The 25,012-nt window shown below is 43.5% G+C and overlaps 7 non-coding genes across 7 annotated transcripts; all 7 read left to right on the forward strand.

Moving 5' to 3' along the window:
• Positions 1-5,249: 5,249 nt before the first annotated feature.
• LOC141181980 (U2 spliceosomal RNA) lies at positions 5,250-5,435 on the forward strand. Its single transcript, XR_012257489.1, has one exon. It is a non-coding gene; the product is annotated as a U2 spliceosomal RNA (small nuclear RNA).
• A 1,109-nt stretch (positions 5,436-6,544) lies between these two features.
• LOC141181584 (U2 spliceosomal RNA) lies at positions 6,545-6,735 on the forward strand. Its single transcript, XR_012257147.1, has one exon. It is a non-coding gene; the product is annotated as a U2 spliceosomal RNA (small nuclear RNA).
• Positions 6,736-7,844: 1,109 nt separating this feature from the next.
• Positions 7,845-8,035, forward strand: LOC141181181 (U2 spliceosomal RNA). Its single transcript, XR_012256782.1, has one exon. It is a non-coding gene; the product is annotated as a U2 spliceosomal RNA (small nuclear RNA).
• A 6,094-nt stretch (positions 8,036-14,129) lies between these two features.
• On the forward strand, positions 14,130-14,329 carry LOC141182017 (U2 spliceosomal RNA). Its single transcript, XR_012257514.1, has one exon. It is a non-coding gene; the product is annotated as a U2 spliceosomal RNA (small nuclear RNA).
• Positions 14,330-15,438: 1,109 nt separating this feature from the next.
• Positions 15,439-15,629, forward strand: LOC141181449 (U2 spliceosomal RNA). Its single transcript, XR_012257025.1, has one exon. It is a non-coding gene; the product is annotated as a U2 spliceosomal RNA (small nuclear RNA).
• Positions 15,630-16,738: 1,109 nt separating this feature from the next.
• LOC141181182 (U2 spliceosomal RNA) lies at positions 16,739-16,929 on the forward strand. Its single transcript, XR_012256783.1, has one exon. It is a non-coding gene; the product is annotated as a U2 spliceosomal RNA (small nuclear RNA).
• A 6,547-nt stretch (positions 16,930-23,476) lies between these two features.
• Positions 23,477-23,667, forward strand: LOC141181183 (U2 spliceosomal RNA). Its single transcript, XR_012256784.1, has one exon. It is a non-coding gene; the product is annotated as a U2 spliceosomal RNA (small nuclear RNA).
• The last annotated feature ends 1,345 nt before the right edge of the window (positions 23,668-25,012 follow it).

Raw genomic sequence — 25,012 nt, forward strand, 5'->3', positions numbered from 1 at the left:
CATCTCCACAAATGGACTTTTCAGGATCCTTAGGTGGCTCCGTAGTTCGAAACCAATTCTGGTTATCGCTTCTCGGCCTTTTGGCTAAGATTGGGTGTGGTGTTTAGGCATTGCATCTGGTCTTGGCTGATAGGTGTTTGGGGTACCCGGCTCCTTGGCCTGGGGGGATCGTCCCACCTTACGGTGGGGCTTCACCCCCCTGCTGCTATTAGGGAGCTGGCTTAGTCCCCTTACAACATGTTGCGATCCGTTAAAAAGGCTCACGCCTTTTTTCTTTTCTTCTGTAGTTGGTACGCTTTCGTGGAAGGATGCCTGCTACAATTTCTTTTGCATCGGGAGAGCCCCGGATGAGGAACACAATCCGTATCGAGGTCTTGGAAAGTTTCAGAGAGCAGAAAGGAATCCGCTTCGTCTGCAATACCATCCTCCTTGGGATCCTGGAGTTCGACAGAGATGACATCTTTTGCTTCCAGGACAATGAACTCAAAGGTATTTATACCATCACTTTTAAGAACCAAGGATGCTGCCAACAGTTGGTCCAGAAGGTGAACGAGCATGGTTGGAGAGATGAGATGGATGGCCTGGTGTTTTCCCTGCTTTTCGTCCATGAGGAGGTACAAATAACAACGTATTTTCCCAACCCTTTTGTGGAGAGGCAGGACATCCAAACCTGTTTGAGCCGTCACTGTGATGAGGTGAGATACATTGGGCCTGTGAAGAACTCTGTTGGCTTCTGGGGTAGGAAGCGGAGGTTTCTTGTGCGGTTGCGGAAGGATCCCCAGGGCTATGGAGGAACACATCACCCCCCCTCTACTATCACTATCGGGAAAAGTCGGGGGTATTTATTTTATGCTGGCATGCCTATGTACTGTCGAAATTGTGGGAAAATGGGGCATGTCCAGAGCAATTGTGCAGAGTCCAAGGCATTCCGTTGTAATAACTGTGGTCTACTAGGACATTTATTTAAGGACTGCCCCCATAAGGATTCTTGCAACCTGTGTGGCGTGGACGGCCATATATTTCGGGAGTGCCCACTGAAGACCAAGACCCGAACATATGCGGAAGCTGCTGGAGGACCTATGCCACGGGAAGGACCAGTTCGTGTTCCGGAGACCAGTAAAGGACCTGAGCCTCGTCCTTCTGTTTCCACAACAGAGGAGGTGGCGGAGAAGGTCAAGGGCGCGAGGAAGGAGACGGAGAGGACGGAGCAGGAGTCGGGTCTCCCCCGTGGAGAGCCTCCTGTGGCGAAGTCCCAGAAAAAGGGCGGAGGGCGGACCACCCAAAGACCGGAGCAGAGGGACTCTCCCGTCAGGGAGAAGACCACTGCGTCGATGGTCCCTGGTGTGTTGGAGCAGGGCGCCCCCAATGAGTTGGCGGTGGGGGGCACTGTGTCGAAGACCCCAGACATACCTAGGGACTCGTGCCAGCAGACCACGGTTCTTTGTCCAGCAGGTGGCAATGATGGCGAGGTTCTCATGTCTGACCTGGAGAGTCTTCAGGAAGTGAGAGGCCATACAGCAATAGCGGAGGATGACTGCACGAGTGACGTGATTGAGCCGTGTGGAAAAAAGTTGAGAGCGGACAATCCTCCGGCATTTAATCCAGACTCGCCTGATGTGTGCCTTGCCAGGGATGATATATGGCAACCCGGTTCCTCCGGGTATCCGATATCCGGTTCGGACCCCCAGAATATTCTCTGCTTCTCCTCAACACTCGAGAGCTTGACGGGGTCTGCAGGGGATATAATGGATGACTCCCCTCCCCCATGACACAAATGCCATCTATTAAGTGTCTCTCACTCAATGTGAGATCTTTAAAGAGCCCTGTCCGCAGGGCTGCTCTCTTTGATTTTTTCAAAACATTAGACTTTGATATTTGTTTCCTACAGGAATGCGGTCTGCAACACGGACTACGGTATAATGAGCTAAAGAAAGACTGGAAACTAGGGCCCTCCATTTGGTCCGGCTCTAATGAGAATAAATCAGCTGGTGTGGGTCTGCTCTGCCGAGGTAATGCTTTTATAATCTCCTCTGTCACTGAGATTGTGCCCGGCAGAGCTATTTTAGTACATTTATGTTTTAATAATTTTAACTTTCGTGTTATAAATGTGTATGCCCCGCCAGATAAACAAGAACGGATACAATTGTTTGAGATTTTACCGTTGTTCTGTGTAGGGTCATCTCCTCTTTTGGTAGCTGGGGACTTTAATTGCCTCAGTGTAAATGAGCGCCGAGGAGGAGGTGACCCGATCCGTAAATTAGATAAATCATGTTTTTTATTAAGTAATTTGCAGACAGATTTTAAGTTGCGCGATGCCTGGAGGTCGCTATCGCTGACGGACCCGGGATTTACGTGGTCCGGTCGGGGAGTGACCTCCAGGATCGATTTTATCTTTTTATCTGAAACTTTTAGCCCTGTATATTTTGTTTTAATTCCTAATTTATTTTCTGACCATAACATATTAAAATTAGAGATAGAATACCAGGGGGAACTAAAGGTGAATAGAGGGTTGTGGCGCCTGGGGGTACACCTATTGGAAGACCCCCTGGTAAGGTCAGATTTTATCAAAAAGTACCAACAATGGAGGCAGCTCAAACCCCCATATTTTAAAATGCTGTCCTGGTGGGAAGGGATTAAAGACAAGATCCAACTTTTTTTTATCAGGGCTGGGAAGAGGAAGGCGAGGCAGAAGAAGCAGGGCTATGCAAATTTGAATACTAGACTGCAGACTCTCCTTAAATTCAAAGAGATAGGCTTAGAGGTGCATGATGATATTGTAAGCCTTAAAAATGAGATACAGTCATACCTTGAACAAAAAGGGAAGGAAATAATATTTAATTCTAAGGTGCAATTTTTAGAAGAAGGAGAAAAGTGTACACGTTTCTTTTTCAAAAAAGTGGTGGAGAGGAAAGAAACGATTACCTGCCTAGATGGAGATAGCACAATACAAGGTATGAAGAGGGTAGCTTTTAATTTTTATAGAAACCTTTTTAGCAAAAAAAATGTTAATAATGTGTTTTTACAAGATGCTCTTAATGTCCTGGATTTTAGGCTAAATTCTGCAGATCAGGGGTTTTTAACAAAAGATATTACTTTAGAAGAACTTTTTAGTGTTTTTAAAAGTTTTTCAAGAGGGAAAGCCCCAGGAGCGGATGGTCTTCCTGTGGAATTTTATTTATCCTTTTGGGATATTTTAAAAGAGGATCTTTTAGCACTTTTTAAAGAGGTTTTTTTGTGTGATAAGTTACCCAAGTCATGGAGGAGGGGGATAGTGTCCTTAATATACAAGAAGAAGGGCGCTCGGGACGACCTCAAAAATTGGAGACCTATCACCCTCCTTAACATGGATTACAAGGTTTTAGCTAAGATTATTGCATGTCGTTTTAAAACTGTTATTAATGTGTTAATACAACCCGAACAAGTATGTGGTGTACCAGGGAGGAGTATTACAGAGACCCTAAATACGATCAGAGACGTAATATGGTACAGTAAAGACAGGGATCAAGGGCTGGCCCTGTTAGCGCTAGACTTCGAGAAAGCGTTTGACAGGGTTTCTCATGAATATCTTTTTAAAGTTTTAAAACAAATGGCAATCCCAGACTGGTTTTTATCTCGCATTAAGAGTTTATATAACAATATGTTTTCACAAATCTCTGTCAATGGTTTTTTAACTGATTTTATCCCACTGGAATCCGGAGTGAAGCAGGGATGTCCATTATCCCCAATTCTGTTTATTTGTGCTATGGAACCCCTTTTATGCATGATCCGGAAAGACAAGGTAGTCCGGGGGGTTCCTGTCCCAGGAGGGGGAGGGGCTCAGGTTAAAGTGCTTGGATATATGGATGACGTGACGGCTATTTGCACTGATCCTGCTTCACTCCGGAGAGTAGTATTGTGCACCAATCTTTTTAGTCAAGCTTCTGGTTTTAAAATGAATTTTAATAAAACTGAGTGTTTGATTATGGGGGCGTGGGATAGAAATGACTTACCGACTGTTAATGTGAAATATGACAATGTAAAAATTTTAGGGGTTGTATTTGATGCAAATAATGATGGGCTTGTGAGTTGGGGAGAGGTTCAAGATAAAATGGCAAAGAAACTTTCCTTTTGGACCCTGAGGAATCTTTCGATCGAAGGGAAAGTCCTTGTTATTAAATCTGTTTTATTACCTATGATTTTATATATTGCCATGGTGTATCCTCCCTCTGACTTAATGCTAAAAAAACTAATTCGTTGTATTTTTATGTTTATATGGGGCTCTAAAATGGAAAAGCTTAAACGATCAGAAATGTATAAGAGAAAGCAGAATGGAGGAAAAGATGTTCCCGATCTTTGCCTGTTTTTATATGTAAATTTTTTCTGTTTTTGTTTTAAAGCTTTTAAGTCTGATAGTACTTTTGGCCTGTTTTTAAAATACACGTGTGGTTTTATCTTTAAGAGATGGTTTAGGCCATCCTTATCAGCGCCTGTTTTATTGTGTCCACCAAAGCACCTTATTATTTTAGAAAAAGTTATAAAGACTCATAATTTAAAAGACCTTGGAGCTGACATCCTTCTGGACCGGAAGAAGCTATTTGTCCACTTGAGGAGAGAAGAAGAGACATCCCCAGTTTGCAACTACTCATGGAACAGATCCAAACGTGTGTGGAGGAATGTCTTCGGGAAGTTCCTCGCCAATGTCCATAAAGACCTTGCCTGGATGTCCGTCCACCAGTGCCTCCCAACCAGAGAATTCCAACACCGGAGAGGCCTGGTGGCATGGGCAAAATGCCCAAGAGACTCTTGCCATTGTGATGAGACCGTTATGCACCTTTTTTGGAACTGCACCTTTGCACAAGAACTCTGGGTGAAATTGGGGATTCTTTTAAAGTGGGTTTGTGGTTTAAAGGACTTTTATTATGAATATGTTTTATACGGACTTTTTAATTGCCCTACTGCATACCAATCTGAAATCTGCTGGTGTATAATAAACTGTGCCAAGAATGCAATTTGGAAAGCAAGGAATATTTTATTGTTTAATCGTGATTTTATTTCTGTGCTTGATTGTATTAAACTGGCTTTTAGTGAAATGTATGTTTATTATTTAAAAAATGTAAAAGATATGGGCAAGAAGGAAGCGAACCGTAGATGGTGCTTTTATATGTGGAATTCTATTTTATATTGATTATTCTCTGTAATGTATAATTGTTAAATGTTTTTATGGGTTTTTTTGTACTTGAAAGGTTTCGCATTGATTGTCTTGTAATCTGACTTATGCACAATAAAATTATGTTGAAACCTTATCTGTTCTTATCAGTTTAATATCTGATACGTCCCCTATCTGGGGACCATATATTAAATGGATTTTTAGAACAGGGAGATGGAAAAAGAGCTTGCTCTGTCCACTCCACGCATTGACCTGGTATTGCAGTATCTCCAGGATCGGTGCACCCCTTCTTTAATGCAGTTTCTAAAATCAGAAAGAATTGAATTCAATGTTTTTTGTTCATTTTGCTTGTTTGTCGGATTTTGGGATGGACTCTTTGGCTTCGCTTTTCTTCTCCTCATTGGATTTTTCATGTTCAAAGTTGCAGAAGCCAGATGACAAGCTCATTTTGGTTCAACTTCAGCAACTGTGCATTGCATTGCCATGTAATGTAACGCAATGCTATCTATCTAGCTCTCCCTCTGTACTTCCTTTTGGATAAACAGACATATTAGGCAAGCATTTTGGAGCTTTCACCTAAATAACTACAGGTGGTGAGATAAGCTGCACAATATAATTGACCTTTCAGTATATTGTTGCACACACACCATCTATTTAGCAAATGCCCTTGTTATCAACAGCAGCCTTTTAAACTCACCTGAGCTAACAGGTATGTGCGCTGGTTACTCTGCTGCACTTAAAATTTCTTTTTTGGTTTGCTACAATGCCTTTTCTGAAACGTTGTCTCCCTCTGCTGGAACACTGACTTCTTTCATTTAATGCCTGCAGACTATAAAAGAGAACCCAACCCAAAAAGTTGGGTTGATTAGTCTGTGGCATTCTGTTAAACTGTTGCTTATGGCGGTCTCTGTGAGCTTCTCAGTGACATTCAGCCAGCCAGGTATCCTGCCTGCAGTAGATGGAATGTGGCAATGGAACGCTGGCTGCGCGTGTCATAATAGGCTCTGAGCCTTTATATACCTGCGCACAGCAGCAGCCACCTTCAGTCTGCTGCTGGACAGCCAGCAGCAGCAGGAGAGGTAAGTAATCAGCAGCCCTCCTGCTAAGGGTAGACAGCTGCTCGTTCCACCCCACCCCCCGCCTTAATTGGTTCTCCTCCCTTCCAACGGTGTTGAGGCGGGTGGGAACAGCAGGGGGTGAGGGTGCTGTGTTTAAAGAGGTGGAGTTATGCAGATCTAAAACGCGTGGATTGCAGCAGCAGCAAGCCGAAAAGTGCAGGCATGTAAGGGATCTAGAGGTTGACAACATGTCTTCTTAACGGGAGTCCAGGAGCTCATCTCCACAAATGGACTTTTCAGGATCCTTAGGTGGCTCCGTAGTTCGAAACCAATTCTGGTTATCGCTTCTCGGCCTTTTGGCTAAGATCAAGTGTAGTATCTGTTCTTATCAGTTTAATATCTGATACGTCCCCTATCTGGGGACCATATATTAAATGGATTTTTAGAACAGGGAGATGGAAAAAGAGCATGCTCTGTCCACTCCACGCATTGACCTGGTATTGCAGTATCTCCAGGACCGGTGCACCCCTTCTTTAATGCAGTTTCTAAAATCAGAAAGAATTGAATTCAATGTTTTTTGTTCATTTTGCTTGTTTGTCGGATTTTGGGATGGACTCTTTGGCTTCGCTTTTCTTCTCCTCATTGGATTTTTCATGTTCAAAGTTGCAGAAGCCAGATGACAAGCTCATTTTGGTTCAACTTCAGCAACTGTGCATTGCATTGCCATGTAATGTAACGCAATGCTATCTATCTAGCTCTCCCTCTGTACTTCCTTTTGGATAAACAGACATATTAGGCAAGCATTTTGGAGCTTTCACCTAAATAACTACAGGTGGTGAGATAAGCTGCACAATATAATTGACCTTTCAGTATATTGTTGCACACACACCATCTATTTAGCAAATGCCCTTGTTATCAACAGCAGCCTTTTAAACTCACCTGAGCTAACAGGTATGTGCGCTGGTTACTCTGCTGCGCTAAAAATTTCTTTTTTGGTTTGCTACAATGCCTTTTCTGAAACGTTGTCTCCCTCTGCTGGAACACTGACTTCTTTCATTTAATGCCTGCAGACTATAAAAGAGAACCCAACCCAAAAAGTTGGGTTGATTAGTCTGTGGCATTCTGTTAAACTGTTGCTTATGGCGGTCTCTGTGAGCTTCTCAGTGACATTCAGCCAGCCAGGTATCCTGCCTGCAGTAGATGGAATGTGGCAATGGAACGCTGGCTGCGCGTGTCATAATAGGCTCTGAGCCTTTATATACCTGCGCACAGCAGCAGCCACCTTCAGTCTGCTGCTGGACAGCCAGCAGCAGCAGGAGAGGTAATTAATCAGCAGCCCTCCTGCTAAGGGTAGACAGCTGCTCGTTCCACCCCACCCCCCGCCTTAATTTGTTCTCCTCCCTTCCAACGGTGTTGAGGCGGGTGGGAACAGCAGGGGGTGAGGGTGCTGTGTTTAAAGAGGTGGAGTTATGCAGATCTAAAAAGCGTGGATTGCAGCAGCAGCAAGCCGAAAAGTGCAGGCATGTAAGGGATCTAGAGGTTGACAACATGTCTTCTTAACGGGAGTCCAGGAGCTCATCTCCACAAATGGACTTTTCAGGATCCTTAGGTGGCTCCGTAGTTCGAAACCAATTCTGGTTATCGCTTCTCGGCCTTTTGGCTAAGATCAAGTGTAGTATCTGTTCTTATCAGTTTAATATCTGATACGTCCCCTATCTGGGGACCATATATTAAATGGATTTTTAGAACAGGGAGATGGAAAAAGAGCTTGCTCTGTCCACTCCACGCATTGACCTGGTATTGCAGTATCTCCAGGACCGGTGCACCCCTTCTTTAATGCAGTTTCTAAAATCAGAAAGAATTGAATTCAATGTTTTTTGTTCATTTTGCTTGTTTGTCGGATTTTGGGATGGACTCTTTGGCTTCGCTTTTCTTCTCCTCATTGGATTTTTCATGTTCAAAGTTGCAGAAGCCAGATGACAAGCTCATTTTGGTTCAACTTCAGCAACTGTGCATTGCATTGCCATGTAATGTAACGCAATGCTATCTATCTAGCTCTCCCTCTGTACTTCCTTTTGGATAAACAGACATATTAGGCAAGCATTTTGGAGCTTTCACCTAAATAACTACAGGTGGTGAGATAAGCTGCACAATATAATTGACCTTTCAGTATATTGTTGCACACACACCATCTATTTAGCAAATGCCCTTGTTATCAACAGCAGCCTTTTAAACTCACCTGAGCTAACAGGTATGTGCGCTGGTTACTCTGCTGCGCTTAAAATTTCTTTTTTGGTTTGCTACAATGCCTTTTCTGAAACGTTGTCTCCCTCTGCTGGAACACTGACTTCTTTCATTTAATGCCTGCAGACTATAAAAGAGAACCCAACCCAAAAAGTTGGGTTGATTAGTCTGTGGCATTCTGTTAAACTGTTGCTTATGGCGGTCTCTGTGAGCTTCTCAGTGACATTCAGCCAGCCAGGTATCCTGCCTGCAGTAGATGGAATGTGGCAATGGAACGCTGGCTGCGCGTGTCATAATAGGCTCTGAGCCTTTATATACCTGCGCACAGCAGCAGCCACCTTCAGTCTGCTGCTGGACAGCCAGCAGCAGCAGGAGAGGTAAGTAATCAGCAGCCCTCCTGCTAAGGGTAGACAGCTGCTCGTTCCACCCCACCCCCCGCCTTAATTGGTTCTCCTCCCTTCCAACGGTGTTGAGGCGGGTGGGAGCAGCAGGGGGTGAGGGTGCTGTGTTTAAAGAGGTGGAGTTATGCAGATCTAAAACGCGTGGATTGCAGCAGCAGCAAGCCGAAAAGTGCAGGCATGTAAGGGATCTAGAGGTTGACAGCATGTCTTCTTAACGGGAGTCCAGGAGCTCATCTCCACAAATGGACTTTTCAGGATCCTTAGGTGGCTCCGTAGTTCGAAACCAATTCTGGTTATCGCTTCTCGGCCTTTTGGCTAAGATCTTGCATCTGGTCAGAAGGATCCTAGAGTGTCTCCCCCTCGGCCTTGCAGCATCGCCACTTAGGTGGCTTAAGCTGCCTGCTGCTATTGGGGGGGGTCCAGAGGAAACGAGAGGTGATAATGGGCGTCAAGATTCGCTATGCCGGGACCGATGATATTCGGGTCAAAAATGCTTTTCGCATTGATATTGAGGAGTCAAGGAGGAATTTCTTTAACCTGCGGTTCTTGGTGGAAGTCGTCATCTTCAAGATTTTGAATGTTGGTCGTGGAGACATCATTTGTCTACAGGAGTTCCCAAAGAATGGCCGGTACGTTTTGGTCCTTGATCGTATGGCAGCTTGCCAGAATCTTTTCAAGACTCTAAAGGATCAGCAAGCCTTGGATCATCCGGCTCTTGAAGGGCTTACATTCACGGTATTGTATACTAAGGGGGAAGTGCCAGTTGTTGTGTTTATGCACAACCCCCTTGTGGATGTGGAGGACATTACTAGATTCCTGAACCGTCATTGCAGCTATGTGTCCTACTCACACAAGGTGAGGAATGAGGTGGGCTTGTGGACTGGCAAACACAAGTTTTTTGTACGGTTCCAGGAAGACCCCCAGGGACCTGGGGGTATCCACTACCCTCCCCTCAGTTTTGCCATCGGGAGGGATAGAGGGTATATGTATTTTCCCGGTGCTCCGCGTTTTTGCAGGAAGTGTAAATCCTTTGGACACTACCAAGAGGACTGCACGGTGGAGAAGTTTTGTGGGAAATGCAATAAAGAGGGTCATCTGGCAATGGAATGTACTAACTCCATGGTCTGTAATGCGTGTGGGGAGGAGGGACACGCTTTCAAGGACTGTCCCCATCGTTCCAGGTCATATGCAGAGGCCGTGTCCCCACGTCCTAGTACTGCCGCCACTATTGGTGAGGCGATTGAGGCAGTAAGGGACTTCATGGAAGTGATGGAGGAAGCACCTGATCCTGCTGGTGGAAGCGCTGTTGAGATGGAGCCTGCAGATATGTCAATTCTGCTTGATGTGAGTGGTGAGGGAGAAGTGAGCGGTTCACTCTCCACGACGCCGGTGTTGGCTTTGGAAAGCTCAGAGGCCATTCAAGAAGGTGGTGGTGGCCAGGGTGACTTCACCGGGGCTGTGGTGAGGCCCCCTGATGAGGACTCTGATGTGTCTTCTGCAAAGAAGTTCCGACCAGATATTTCACCTGCCAGTATTGGGAGCATCAGCCCCTTAAGTGATAGGAGCTATCCCGAGAGCTACAGTGCCTCTCCTAGGAGGTCTTTTTTGGAGGAGGGGGCCAGCATTCTGTGCTTAACATCAGGAATCGAGTTTCAAGACGAGAAAGGTTGACTCTTCGGTGGGGGGTATGTTCTTTTTTACCAAATATGGTTAAAAAATGGGCTCCAACGTGGGCTGTAGTGTACTGTCAGTAAATGTAAGGCTTATAAAATCTAAGCCTAGAAGATTGGCTATACTGGAAGAACTAAAAAATCTTGGAGCAAATATCTACTGTCTGCAAGAGTGCGGAATTGAAGAGTCACCTCCTGAAAAGGACTGGGTATATGGGCATAGCATTTGGTCAGGTTCAATGACAAACAAAAATGATGGTGTGGGGATTTTGTTGGGGAATAGGGATTTAAGTTTTGAAAATTATATGGTGGTGGAGCCAGGTCGTTGTATAATGGCAGTGGTTAAGGGGAGAGGGTGGAGGGTGAAAATTGTTAACGTGTATTGTCCAATTAACAAAGGGGATAGGTTAGCACTATTAGAGAAAATACGTTTTTTTTTGCCTGGAAGGATTCCAATATTATTAGTTGGTGATTTCAATTGTGTTTCTGAAGGGGAAATTGATGTCACGGGTAAGGTCCTTAATGAAATTACATCTGATTTTTCTTTTTTAGATGCAGCGGAATTTTTGAGTAAGCCACCACCGGCCACATATAGAGCTGATAGGGGAGGAATAGTGTCCAGGATTGACCGCATGCTGTATACAAATAGAGGTTTGGTGTGTAAATTTTTTAAACAGCATGTTTTTTCTTTCACAGACCATGAATGTTTGTGGGGTATGTTTGAAGGTGATAAAAAAATGGTGCATGGTGTTGGGGTATGGAAGCTAAATGTTAGGTTGTTAGAGGATGTTAGGGTTATGAGAGACTTCGAAAGTAAGTATGAATGGTGGAGGTCTAGGAAAAATAATTTTGTGGATGTGACTGTATGGTGGGATTGGGTGAAAGTGGAAATTAAGAATTTTTTTAGGAGGTGGGGTTATAAAAAAGCAGCAATTGAAAGAGGCAGATTTAAAGATTTAAATATGAGGATTGAGTGGTTACATAAAATGAGTATGAAAGGAATTGATGTTAGTGATCAACTCAGAGGAGCGAGAGATGAGATGAAGCGTGTTTTGGAAAAGCGTGGGAAGGAAATTATTTTTAGGACGAGAGTTGAGCATTTGGATATGGATGAGAAGTGTACGAGGTACTTTTTTAAAAAAATGTGCAGTAAAAAAGATGAGTTGGATGAGGTTGTAAATGATAATGGTATGACTGTGGTTGGAAGGGAAGTGTTGGATGAGGTACATAGTTTCTATAGTAGTTTATTTGAGTCTAAATGGGTGGATGGGGGTTTGAAAGAGCATGTGTTAGGTATGTTGGAGAGTCAGCTTGAATCAGGGGAACGTGAGTGTTTGAGTGAGGATATTGTTTTTGATGAGGTTAAAAAGGCGGTGGATGGTGCGAAAAAGAATAAAACACCTGGGAAAGATGGGTTGCCTGTGGAGTTTTATGTAAAAGCATGGGATGTGATTGGTGTTGATTTTGTGGAGGTATGTCAATATATGTGGATGAATGGTGTACTTTGTAATTCCATGAAAGAAGGAGTAGTTGTTTTACTATATAAGAAGGGTGAGAAAAAGAATTTGCGTAATTGGAGGCCGATTACATTACTCAATGCAGATTATAAAGTCTTTAGCAAAATTCTGGCTAACCGTATGCGTGGGGTGATTGGAAGTGTGGTTGGTGATGATCAAGTGTGCGCGGTGCCAGGTAGGTGTATGACTGATAACCTCTTGTTGTTGAGGGACGTAATTGGAGATTGTATGTTTAGGAAGGGGAAATGTATGGTTTTTTGTGTGGATTTTGAGAAAGCTTTTGATAGAGTGTCGCATGCGTTTATGTTTGAGGTGTTAGTTAGGATGGGTTTTCCTAGTGTTTTTGTGAATGCCATAAGGTGTTTGTATGATGGTGTGGTGAGTGAAGTGTTAGTGAATGGATGTTTGAGTGAGAAGGTGTGCATAAAATCAGGGGTCAGGCAGGGGTGTCCGTTGTCCCCTGTCCTGTTTATAAGTGTGATTGAGCCCCTGTTGTGCATGATTCGGAAAGAGAAAGTGATGAATGGTCTTCTGATCCCAGGGAGTGGTGGAAAGACTGTAAAGGTAATGGGGTATATGGACGATGTTGTTGTGGTGAGTGATAATATGGCTGCTATGAATCGAGCAAGGTTGCTTTTAGATTTCTTTTGTGGTGCATCTTGTTTTAGGGTGAATTGGGGGAAGTGTAGCTTTAAGTGTTTCGGGGATTCGAGTGTTAGGATGGATGGTGTGATATGTGAAGAAGGTGCTATTAAGGTTTTGGGGGTGTGGTTTAACAAAGATCTGAAAGGGAATGAGAGTTGGGATGAATGCGGTAAGAGGATTGAACAGAAGTTAAATTTTTGGAGGTTACGGGACTTGACATTGTCAGGCAAAGTCCTTATTATTAAGTCAGTGATTCTTCCTATGTTACTTTTTGTGTCCGTGGTTTTTCCAGCCCCTTATAGGGGTTTTAGGCGGATTGAGAAGCTAATTTTTACGTTTTATTGGGGAAGTAAGATGGAAAAACTTAAAAGGGAATATTTGTGTAAGTTACGTGAACATGGGGGAATGGATTTCCCAAATTTTGAATTTTGTCTTGGTTTAAATTATATTAAAACGGTGGTTGTTCTGTTAGGTAGGGATAACAAGACGGCTTTTATGATTAAATATATGGCTGGATGGATGTTGTTTGGGTTGAAATGGATGAGAAGGGATGCAAGAGTGCCTGTTTCGTTTAAATGTCCAGTGTGGTATGAGTTTGTTGAAAAATTTGTTGTCAAGCATGATTTGTTGGATGTTCCTATGGGTGATTTCAAAGTGATAAGGAATGTAAGGAGAAGGATGCGTGTTAGAGAGTTTGAATGTAACATTAGGGGCTTGAGATCGAGTGAAGCGTTGTGTGTATGGAGGAACCTGAGTATAAAAGGAATATCGAATAGGCAGCGTGATATCGTATGGATGAGTTTGCATGAGATTTTGCCTGTGAGAGAGGTACAGAAGAGGAGGGATCTGATTAGAACAGAGGTATGTCCGAGGGATGGATGTGGGGCGAGTGAAACTGTTATGCATTTGGTTTGGAATTGTGATTATGCTCAGAGTGTTTGGAAGGGAGTGGGTGGTTTATGCAAGGAACTAGCGGGCGTGAATTTTATAAATTGGAGAGTGGTAATGTTTGGGATGGGTGCAAGTAGCCGGGTGAAAGAGAGATTGTTGTGGTTGATAATGGCATGTGTAATAGAAAGTCTGTGGGACGTTAGGAATTTGTGTTTATTTAAAAGGAAAATAATCTCAGTTAATAATTGTGTTAGGATGGTTTTGTCAAGGTTATACATAGTTTATTTATGGGACAGCCGTGGCGGTGGTGGCTCTGATTCAGAAGGTTTTTGGAAAGTAAAAAAATGGAGGTCACTGGTAAAGTACCAGTAAGTCCTTGTTTAAGTGTTGTGATCTGTCTTTTTTTATGATAATGGTATGTTTTACAGTTTTTTGTCCATTCAAAAGGTATTACAACTGTTTCAGTATAAAGTTATAAATATGAAATAAAGAAAGTACCATTATGATGTAAGACTGGGCAACGTAGTATGAGTTTTTATACTATTGATTGTTGCTTGAAAAATTTTACTGAATGGTATAAAAAAAAAAAAAAAAAAAAAAAAAATCTGTTCTTATCAGTTTAATATCTGATACGTCCCCTATCTGGGGACCATATATTAAATGGATTTTTAGAACAGGGAGATGGAAAAAGAGCTTGCTCTGTCCACTCCACGCATTGACCTGGTATTGCAGTATCTCCAGGACCGGTGCACCCCTTCTTTAATGCAGTTTCTAAAATCAGAAAGAATTGAATTCAATGTTTTTTGTTCATTTTGCTTGTTTGTCGGATTTTGGGATGGACTCTTTGGCTTCGCTTTTCTTCTCCTCATTGGATTTTTCATGTTCAAAGTTGCAGAAGCCAGATGACAAGCTCATTTTGGTTCAACTTCAGCAACTGTGCATTGCATTGCCATGTAATGTAACGCAATGCTATCTATCTAGCTCTCCCTCTGTACTTCCTTTTGGATAAACAGACATATTAGGCAAGCATTTTGGAGCTTTCACCTAAATAACTACAGGTGGTGAGATAAGCTGCACAATATAATTGACCTTTCAGTATATTGTTGCACACACACCATCTATTTAGCAAATGCCCTTGTTATCAACAGCAGCCTTTTAAACTCACCTGAGCTAACAGGTATGTGCGCTGGTTACTCTGCTGCGCTTAAAATTTCTTTTTTGGTTTGCTACAATGCCTTTTCTGAAACGTTGTCTCCCTCTGCTGGAACACTGACTTCTTTCATTTAATGCCTGCAGACTATAAAAGAGAACCCAACCCAAAAAGTTGGGTTGATTAGTCTGTGGCATTCTGTTAAACTGTTGCTTATGGCGGTCTCTGTGAGCTTCTCAGTGACATTCAGCCAGCCAGGTATCCTGCCTGCAGTAGATGGAATGTGGCAATGGAACGCTGGCTGCGCGTGTCATAATAGGCTCTGAGCCTTTATATACCTGCGCACAGCAGCAGCCACCTTCAGTCTGCTGCTGGACAGCCAGCAGCAGCAGGAGAGGTAAGTAATCAGCAGCCCTCCTGCTAAGGGTAGACAGCTGCTCGTTGAACCCCACCCCCCGCCTTAATTGGTTCTCCTCCCTTCCAACGGTGTTGAGGCGGGTGGGAACAGCAGGGGGTGAGGGTGCTGTGTTTAAAGAGGTGGAGTTATGCAGATCTAAAACGCGTGGATTGCAGCAGCAGCAAGCCGAAAAGTGCAGGCATGTAAGGGATCTAGAGGTTGACAACATGTCTTCTTAATGGGAGTCCAGGAGCTCATCTCCACAAATGGACTTTTCAGGATCCTTAGGTGGCTCCGTAGTTCGAAACCAATTCTGGTTATCGCTTCTTGGCCTTTTGGCTAAGATCAAGTGTAGTATCTGTTCTTATCAGTTTAATATCTGATACGTCCCCTATCTGGGGACCATATATTAAATGGATTTTTAGAACAGGGAGATGGAAAAAGAGCTTGCTCTGTCCACTCCACGCATTGACCTGGTATTGCAGTATCTCCAGGACCGGTGCACCCCTTCTTTAATGCAGTTTCTAAAATCAGAAAGAATTGAATTCAATGTTTTTTGTTCATTTTGCTTGTTTGTCGGATTTTGGGATGGACTCTTTGGCTTCGCTTTTCTTCTCCTCATTGGATTTTTCATGTTCAAAGTTGCAGAAGCCAGATGACAAGCTCATTTTGGTTCAACTTCAGCAACTGTGCATTGCATTGCCATGTAATGTAACGCAATGCTATCTATCTAGCTCTCCCTCTGTACTTCCTTTTGGATAAACAGACATATTAGGCAAGCATTTTGGAGCTTTCACCTAAATAACTACAGGTGGTGAGATAAGCTGCACAATATAATTGACCTTTCAGTATATTGTTGCACACACACCATCTATTTAGCAAATGCCCTTGTTATCAACAGCAGCCTTTTAAACTCACCTGAGCTAACAGGTATGTGCGCTGGTTACTCTGCTGCGCTTAAAATTTCTTTTTTGGTTTGCTACAATGCCTTTTCTGAAACGTTGTCTCCCTCTGCTGGAACACTGACTTCTTTCATTTAATGCCTGCAGACTATAAAAGAGAACCCAACCCAAAAAGTTGGGTTGATTAGTCTGTGGCATTCTGTTAAACTGTTGCTTATGGCGGTCTCTGTGAGCTTCTCAGTGACATTCAGCCAGCCAGGTATCCTGCCTGCAGTAGATGGAATGTGGCAATGGAACGCTGGCTGCGCGTGTCATAATAGGCTCTGAGCCTTTATATACCTGCGCACAGCAGCAGCCACCTTCAGTCTGCTGCTGGACAGCCAGCAGCAGCAGGAGAGGTAAGTAATCAGCAGCCCTCCTGCTAAGGGTAGACAGCTGCTCGTTCCACCCCACCCCCCGCCTTAATTGGTTCTCCTCCCTTCCAACGGTGTTGAGGCGGGTGGGAACAGCAGGGGGTGAGGGTGCTGTGTTTAAAGAGGTGGAGTTATGCAGATCTAAAACGCGTGGATTGCAGCAGCAGCAAGCCGAAAAGTGCAGGCATGTAAGGGATCTAGAGGTTGACAACATGTCTTCTTAACGGGAGTCCAGGAGCTCATCTCCACAAATGGACTTTTCAGGATCCTTAGGTGGCTCCGTAGTTCGAAACCAATTCTGGTTATCGCTTCTCGGCCTTTTGGCTAAGATCAAGTGTAGTATCTGTTCTTATCAGTTTAATATCTGATACGTCCCCTATCTGGGGACCATATATTAAATGGATTTTTAGAACAGGGAGATGGAAAAAGAGCTTGCTCTGTCCACTCCACGCATTGACCTGGTATTGCAGTATCTCCAGGACCGGTGCACCCCTTCTTTAATGCAGTTTCTAAAATCAGAAAGAATTGAATTCAATGTTTTTTGTTCATTTTGCTTGTTTGTCGGATTTTGGGATGGACTCTTTGGCTTTGCTTTTCTTCTCCTCATTGGATTTTTCATGTTCAAAGTTGCAGAAGCCAGATGACAAGCTCATTTTGGTTCAACTTCAGCAACTGTGCATTGCATTGCCATGTAATGTAACGCAATGCTATCTATCTAGCTCTCCCTCTGTACTTCCTTTTGGATAAACAGACATATTAGGCAAGCATTTTGGAGCTTTCACCTAAATAACTACAGGTGGTGAGATAAGCTGCACAATATAATTGACCTTTCAGTATATTGTTGCACACACACCATCTATTTAGCAAATGCCCTTGTTATCAACAGCAGCCTTTTAAACTCACCTGAGCTAACAGGTATGTGCGCTGGTTACTCTGCTGCGCTTAAAATTTCTTTTTTGGTTTGCTACAATGCCTTTTCTGAAACGTTGTCTCCCTCTGCTGGAACACTGACTTCTTTCATTTAATGCCTGCAGACTATAAAAGAGAACCCAACCCAAAAAGTTGGGTTGATTAGTCTGTGGCATTCTGTTAAACTGTTGCTTATGGCGGTCTCTGTGAGCTTCTCAGTGACATTCAGCCAGCCAGGTATCCTGCCTGCAGTAGATGGAATGTGGCAATGGAACGCTGGCTGCGCGTGTCATAATAGGCTCTGAGCCTTTATATAGACCTATAAAAAAGAAATGGTATACCCCTAGAAAAGTACAATTAGTACAGACAAATAGATTTAAAAGGTATAAATTTTATTTGAATATGTTAAAAAACACTACAAAAATATAAGATAGAAGTAAATAGGTATAAAGGTGAAGAATACATGAAAAAGACGATCACCAGAGGGCATAAGGGCTCAATAGACTGTGCATGAAAAGTCCTCTATGTAAATTAGCGCAAAAGGAGCAATGTATATCATTAAACGTGCAAACATGCATGGACCCATATAGCAGTACCAATGTACTACATATAGATACCGGTGTCAGTTGAGCTTCTAGTATATGGGTATATCTATGCCAATATACTCAACTATGTAAATCAATGTGAATCAGGCTTACCCATATCTGTCCACTGTGACCGTGCCCCGACGCGCGTTTCGCGTGGTGGGCTTCCTCGGGGGGCGGTGTGGTGTGTATGTTGTCCCATGTCTCTTTATATATCACTCCTTGCCGCAGCCATTGGTAGCGGCGCACGCGGGCGGGATCCCGGTGTCCACCTATCATTTCCGGCTATCCTGATGACGGCGCGGGTCAGGAAAGCATTTCCTGTGACGTCACTTCCCGCGTCGCATCATATGGATGCCATAGATGGTAGTGCTATTACGGGGACCCGCTACGCGTGCGCACATCCATTCGGCCATCTTTCTTGTGGGCATAGGAAGGGCACGACCTAATACCTGTTCACTAAAGACCAATATAGTGAAATATTTAGGGAGTAGGGAGCCAGAAGGGGAGCATAAGAAAACAACAGATAAAACAGTCACAGTTCATGTGAGAGGAAAAAGAAAAAAAGAGAAGACAAATGCATCTCATTACAACACCCAAATATATGTCGGCATATGTAGTCCCAAAGGGGGCAGTCCCATATTTCCTCTACATTTCCAGACATGTGACTGTATTTTTTCTTTTTTGTAGGTGCTCCATTCATCACAAGGTCCCAAAAGAATATACAAGGATAAAGTCACGTCCATCAATAGGTAGGGCATATAAATAGAGACATCAAATATGATCATATCCAACTATAAAGAATGAAAAAACATGTAAATAAAAAATATATATATAATAATAACTAAAAACATAACATACACTTAAAAAACACGCGGATTTGGTGGAACAAAGCCTTTCTAGAGAGATATATTACCAAGGGTCTGATTCCTCGAGGTCTCCGGGTTCAGGTCTTTCCCTCATATACAATGGAGGATGATGGATTCAAGAAGGCCTGGGAAAATTTGTCATCCAATTGTTCCAGAGGATATATGGAATTACTAATTAGATCTAACATAACCACTCTGGAAATTGTTGAGAGTGAAATCAGCTCTATTCAGGCGACTCTAACTGAAAAACTTGACATTGAAGCATTGGCAAAACTTAACAGGGATCTAGAGAGTGACTTTGCGAGATGGGAAAAAGAGATTGTGAACTCTAAGTCCAAAAAATATCAGAGGGATCTTTTGGATTATGCTGAGAATCATGTGTATAGATGGAGGAACAAACAAAGGTCAAATTATGCAACCCCTAGATCCCGGACACATTCTTTTTCATCCTTATCCTCTGTGGATGAGGATCCCTCTACAAGTGGCCAATCTATCAATACATATAAAGAGCGATTTGGTCAGGGAAGACAAGGACCAAATAAGGGCAAGAGTCAAAATAAACGTAAATTAACACCACCCCAGTCTAAAGAAAAAAAGCCCAAACAAAGCAACAGCTTAGAGGTAATTAACCTTTCAGAACACATACTTACCGATGCACAACGGGAAGTACTTAGTCTGGGTCTTACTTTTGTTCCTGATAATAATTTTAACTCTTTTTCAGCAATAAAAGACTTACAACTTTTTCTAAGAAAAGTAATTTTACGAAAACTTCACACTCGTCCGGTGAGTGGACAGGACCTAAATACTCCACAAGAGGAGGAGGCATTGGCGGTATTAGAGGAGTTGGCTCAGGAGAATACACCGGCTGTAATAGGTACCTTCCCGTCCTCGGTGCTATCCAGATCGACCACCTTCCCCCCCCTTCTCCCTGTGTCCCCATATAGAAATATTTAACAAACTCGTTACAGAGGAATTCAAAAGGATTCCGAACTGGAGGAAAAACGATAATCTAACGGGGATTCAACGGAAAGCCCTCAAAGAATTGAGGGAAATGAAGGACGTTGTCATTAAACCAGCGGACAAGGGCGGGAATGTGGTGGTCTGGCCGGCTCCGAGGTATGAGAGGGAGGCCTTTAGACAGCTGAGGGATCGGGAGGCATATACCTCTCTTACCCACAATCCCTTGAGAGATTACTCGTATAGTCTAATTGATATCTTGGAACGAGCGTTTGCACAGGGGATTATCCCCAAAAAAATATTTGATGGTTTGGTGGTACAACATCCGGTAGTCCCTACATTTTATTTACTACCCAAAATACACAAAAATCTTCTCGAGCCCCCGGGGCGTCCAATTGTCTCTGGCATTGGAGGGCTCTGTGACCCTGTGTGCAGGTTTATTGACCATTACCTGCACCCTTTGGTCGAAACCCTGCCCTCCTATGTCAGGGACACTACGGATGTCCTTAGGAAAATTGACGGTTTGTACTTCGATTCAGATATGATTCTTGTTACTGCAGATGTCGAGTCTCTGTATACCAGCATCGATCATTCGGATGGATTAGAGGCAGTAGAATTCTTTCTTAACATGAGCAATTTGGATTCGGCACTATGGCACCTCGTTTTGGAACTCCTGCAATTTATTTTAACGCACAACTTCTTCACGTTCAGGGATCGGTTCTTTTTACAGAGACGGGGTACTGCGATGGGGGCGGCATGCGCGCCGTCCTATGCCAACCTCTTTCTGGGTTTTTGGGAGAGGGAGGTTGTCATGGACGGTGCGGGTGCCTCCCCCCATGCGCAGTGCTGGTACCGATACATAGACGATCTCTTTATCATCTGGCAGGGTCCCGAGTCTGGACTTCATGACTTCATGTGCGAACTCAATAAGAATAAAAAGAATATTAAACTTACTTATAAACATTCAAGGAAAGAAATTGACTTTTTGGATGTGAAAATTAGAGTGAAAAACAATGGTGCACTCCAGACGGATGTTTATCGGAAGGAGACATCGGTCAACTCTCTTCTCCATGCAACGTCGGCACATACTGTGCACACAATCCGTGCTGTACCAATAGGCCAATTCCTTAGAATGAAGCGTATATGTTCTTCAGGGGAGGCTTTTGAGGCTCAGGCTCGGGACCTGTCAGATCGATTCCTTGAGCGTGGATACAGTAGGAGAGCCGTTAAGCGGGGTTACCATCGTGCCAAAAAAACATCGAGAGACTTATTATTAGTGAATAAAAGCAAAAATGAAAGGAAAGATCCTCCTTTAAGATTTATTTCAACCTATAATAATCAATGGGTAAGGATGAGACAAACATTACAAAAATATTGGTCAATACTTACCTCGGAACCAACTTTGAGGAGAATTCTCTCTGATTATCCATTGCTCACTGCAAGGAAGAGTCCAAATCTGAAGGATATCCTGGTAAGGAGCCACTATGTGGCAAATCCTCCGAACCCGTTCGGTGCTGGTCTGCAGAGATGGGGCTGTTTTCCATGTGGATCTTGCATGGCATGCAGAAACATTGCTAGAGCTACTAAGTTTACATCTTCTGATGGGAGTAGGGACTACCGGATTACTCACTACATTTCTTGTAGCACAAGTTACATTATCTACCGGGCCACTTGTACCTGCAACCTCCATTATGTGGGACTCACGTCCCGTGAGTTCCGCATACGTGTGAGAGAACATATTAGGGATATTAAAGCTGCGAGTACAGCTGAGGACATCTCTATATTAAAAACTATCCCGAAACACTTTAGGCAATATCATAAGTGTAACATTGATGAAATTAAATTCATTGGAATAGATAGAGTATTTTGTGGTATCAGGGGTGGTGACAAAAAGAAAATCTTAGCCCAACGAGAATGTCGTTGGATTTTTACTTTGAACACTATGTCCCCCTCTGGACTTAATGAAAAGCTATCATTCTCACCCTTTCTTTAAAAATTTAAAAAAAAAAAAAAAAAAAAAAAAAATTTTTTTAAAAATTTAAAATCTTAAAATCAAAAATTAATCCGCATTATTCAATATACTTCTCTCTCCTACGTGTTTTTTAAGTGTATGTTATGTTTTTAGTTATTATTATATATATTTTTTTTATTTACATGTTTTTTCATTCTTTATAGTTGGATATGATCATATTTGATGTCTCTATTTATATGCCCTACCTATTGATGGACGTGACCTTATCCTTGTATATTCTTTTGGGACCTTGTGATGAATGGAGCACCTACAAAAAAGAAAAAATACAGTCACATGTCTGGAAATGTAGAGGAAATATGGGACTGCCCCCTTTGGGACTACATATGCCGACATATATTTGGGTGTTGTAATGAGATGCATTTGTCTTCTCTTTTTTTATTTTTCCTCTCACATGAACTGTGACTGTTTTATCTGTTGTTTTCTTATGCTCCCCTTCCGGCTCCCTACTCCCTAAATATTTCACTATATTGGTCTTTAGTGAACAGGTATTAGGTCGTGCCCTTCCTATGCCCACAAGAAAGATGGCAGAATGGATGTGCGCACGCGTAGCGGGTCCCCGTAATAGCACTACCATCTATGGCATCCATATGATGCGACGCGGGAAGTGACGTCACAGGAAATGCTTTCCTGACCCGCGCCGTCATCAGGATAGCCGGAAATGATAGGTGGACACCGGGATCCCGCCCGCGTGCGCCGCTACCAATGGCTGCGGCAAGGAGTGATATATAAAGAGACATGGGACAACATACACACCACACCGCCCCCCGAGGAAGCCCACCACGTGAAACGCGCGTCGGGGCACGGTCACAGTGGACAGATATGGGTAAGCCTGATTCACATTGATTTACATAGTTGAGTATATTGGCATAGATATACCCATATACTAGAAGCTCAACTGACACCGGTATCTATATGTAGTACATTGGTACTGCTATATGGGTCCATGCATGTTTGCACGTTTAATGATATACATTGCTCCTTTTGCGCTAATTTACATAGAGGACTTTTCATGCACTGTCTATTGAGCCCTTATGCCCTCTGGTGATCGTCTTTTTCATGTATTCTTCACCTTTATACCTATTTACTTCTATCTTATATTTTTGTAGTGTTTTTTAACATATTCAAATAAAATTTATACCTTTTAAATCTATTTGTCTGTACTAATTGTACTTTTCTAGGGGTATACCATTTCTTTTTTATAGGTCTATATACATTGATATATGGTTTAATCCCCACTTTTTCCATGAATGGGATATTATGTGAGTTCATCACCCGCTGCGTAAGGTAGTATGTATATCTGAGCCTTTATATACCTGCGCACAGCAGCAGCCACCTTCAGTCTGCTGCTGGACAGCCAGCAGCAGCAGGAGAGGTAAGTAATCAGCAGCCCTCCTGCTAAGGGTAGACAGCTGCTCGTTCCACCCCACCCCCCGCCTTAATTGGTTCTCCTCCCTTCCAACGGTGTTGAGGCGGGTGGGAACAGCAGGGGGTGAGGGTGCTGTGTTTAAAGAGGTGGAGTTATGCAGATCTAAAACGCGTGGATTGCAGCAGCAGCAAGCCGAAAAGTGCAGGCATGTAAGGGATCTAGAGGTTGACAACATGTCTTCTTAACGGGAGTCCAGGAGCTCATCTCCACAAATGGACTTTTCAGGATCCTTAGGTGGCTCCGTAGTTCGAAACCAATTCTGGTTATCGCTTCTCGGCCTTTTGGCTAAGATCAAGTGTAGTATCTGTTCTTATCAGTTTAATATCTGATACGTCCCCTATCTGGGGACCATATATTAAATGGATTTTTAGAACAGGGAGATGGAAAAAGAGCTTGCTCTGTCCACTCCACGCATTGACCTGGTATTGCAGTATCTCCAGGACCGGTGCACCCCTTCTTTAATGCAGTTTCTAAAGTCAGAAAGAATTGAATTCAATGTTTTTTGTTCATTTTGCTTGTTTGTCGGATTTTGGGATGGACTCTTTGGCTTCGCTTTTCTTCTCCTCATTGGATTTTTCATGTTCAAAGTTGCAGAAGCCAGATGACAAGCTCATTTTGGTTCAACTTCAGCAACTGTGCATTGCATTGCCATGTAATGTAACGCAATGCTATCTATCTAGCTCTCCCTCTGTACTTCCTTTTGGATAAACAGACATATTAGGCAAGCATTTTGGAGCTTTCACCTAAATAACTACAGGTGGTGAGATAAGCTGCACAATATAATTGACCTTTCAGTATATTGTTGCACACACACCATCTATTTAGCAAATGCCCTTGTTATCAACAGCAGCCTTTTAAACTCACCTGAGCTAACAGGTATGTGCGCTGGTTACTCTGCTGCGCTTAAAATTTCTTTTTTGGTTTGCTACAATGCCTTTTCTGAAACGTTGTCTCCCTCTGCTGGAACACTGACTTCTTTCATTTAATGCCTGCAGACTATAAAAGAGAACCCAACCCAAAAAGTTGGGTTGATTAGTCTGTGGCATTCTGTTAAACTGTTGCTTATGGCGGTCTCTGTGAGCTTCTCAGTGACATTCAGCCAGCCAGGTATCCTGCCTGCAGTAGATGGAATGTGGCAATGGAACGCTGGCTGCGCGTGTCATAATAGGCTCTGAGCCTTTATATACCTGCGCACAGCAGCAGCCACCTTCAGTCTGCTGCTGGACAGCCAGCAGCAGCAGGAGAGGTAAGTAATCAGCAGCCCTCCTGCTAAGGGTAGACAGCTGCTCGTTCCACCCCACCCCCCGCCTTAATTGGTTCTCCTCCCTTCCAACGGTGTTGAGGCGGGTGGGAACAGCAGGGGGTGAGGGTGCTGTGTTTAAAGAGGTGGAGTTATGCAGATCTAAAACGCGTGGATTGCAGCAGCAGCAAGCCGAAAAGTGCAGGCATGTAAGGGATCTAGAGGTTGACAACATGTCTTCTTAACGGGAGTCCAGTAGCTCATCTCCACAAATGGACTTTTCAGGATCCTTAGGTGGCTCCGTAGTTCGAAACCAATTCTGGTTATCGCTTCTCGGCCTTTTGGCACGATCTATCAGGTTTACCTGTGTGGTCTTGCCTGTGAGGTGCTCTTGGTACCCTTTCTCTCGGCCTGGGGGGATCGTTCCTCTTCGGAGGGACTTAACCCCCCTGCTGCTATTGGGAGGAAGGATTAGTCCGGGAGCAACGGGAAGGGATCCCATGAAGGCTTGCGCCTTTCAGAGAGAAGAGTCGGTACGTTCCTGAGTGAAGGATGCCGGCA

The sequence above is a fragment of the Phyllobates terribilis genome, unplaced genomic scaffold, assembly GCF_046119375.1.
Source record: "Phyllobates terribilis strain yellow unplaced genomic scaffold, ASM4611937v1 Scaffold_34__1_contigs__length_13252353, whole genome shotgun sequence".
NCBI lineage: Eukaryota > Metazoa > Chordata > Amphibia > Anura > Dendrobatidae > Phyllobates > Phyllobates terribilis.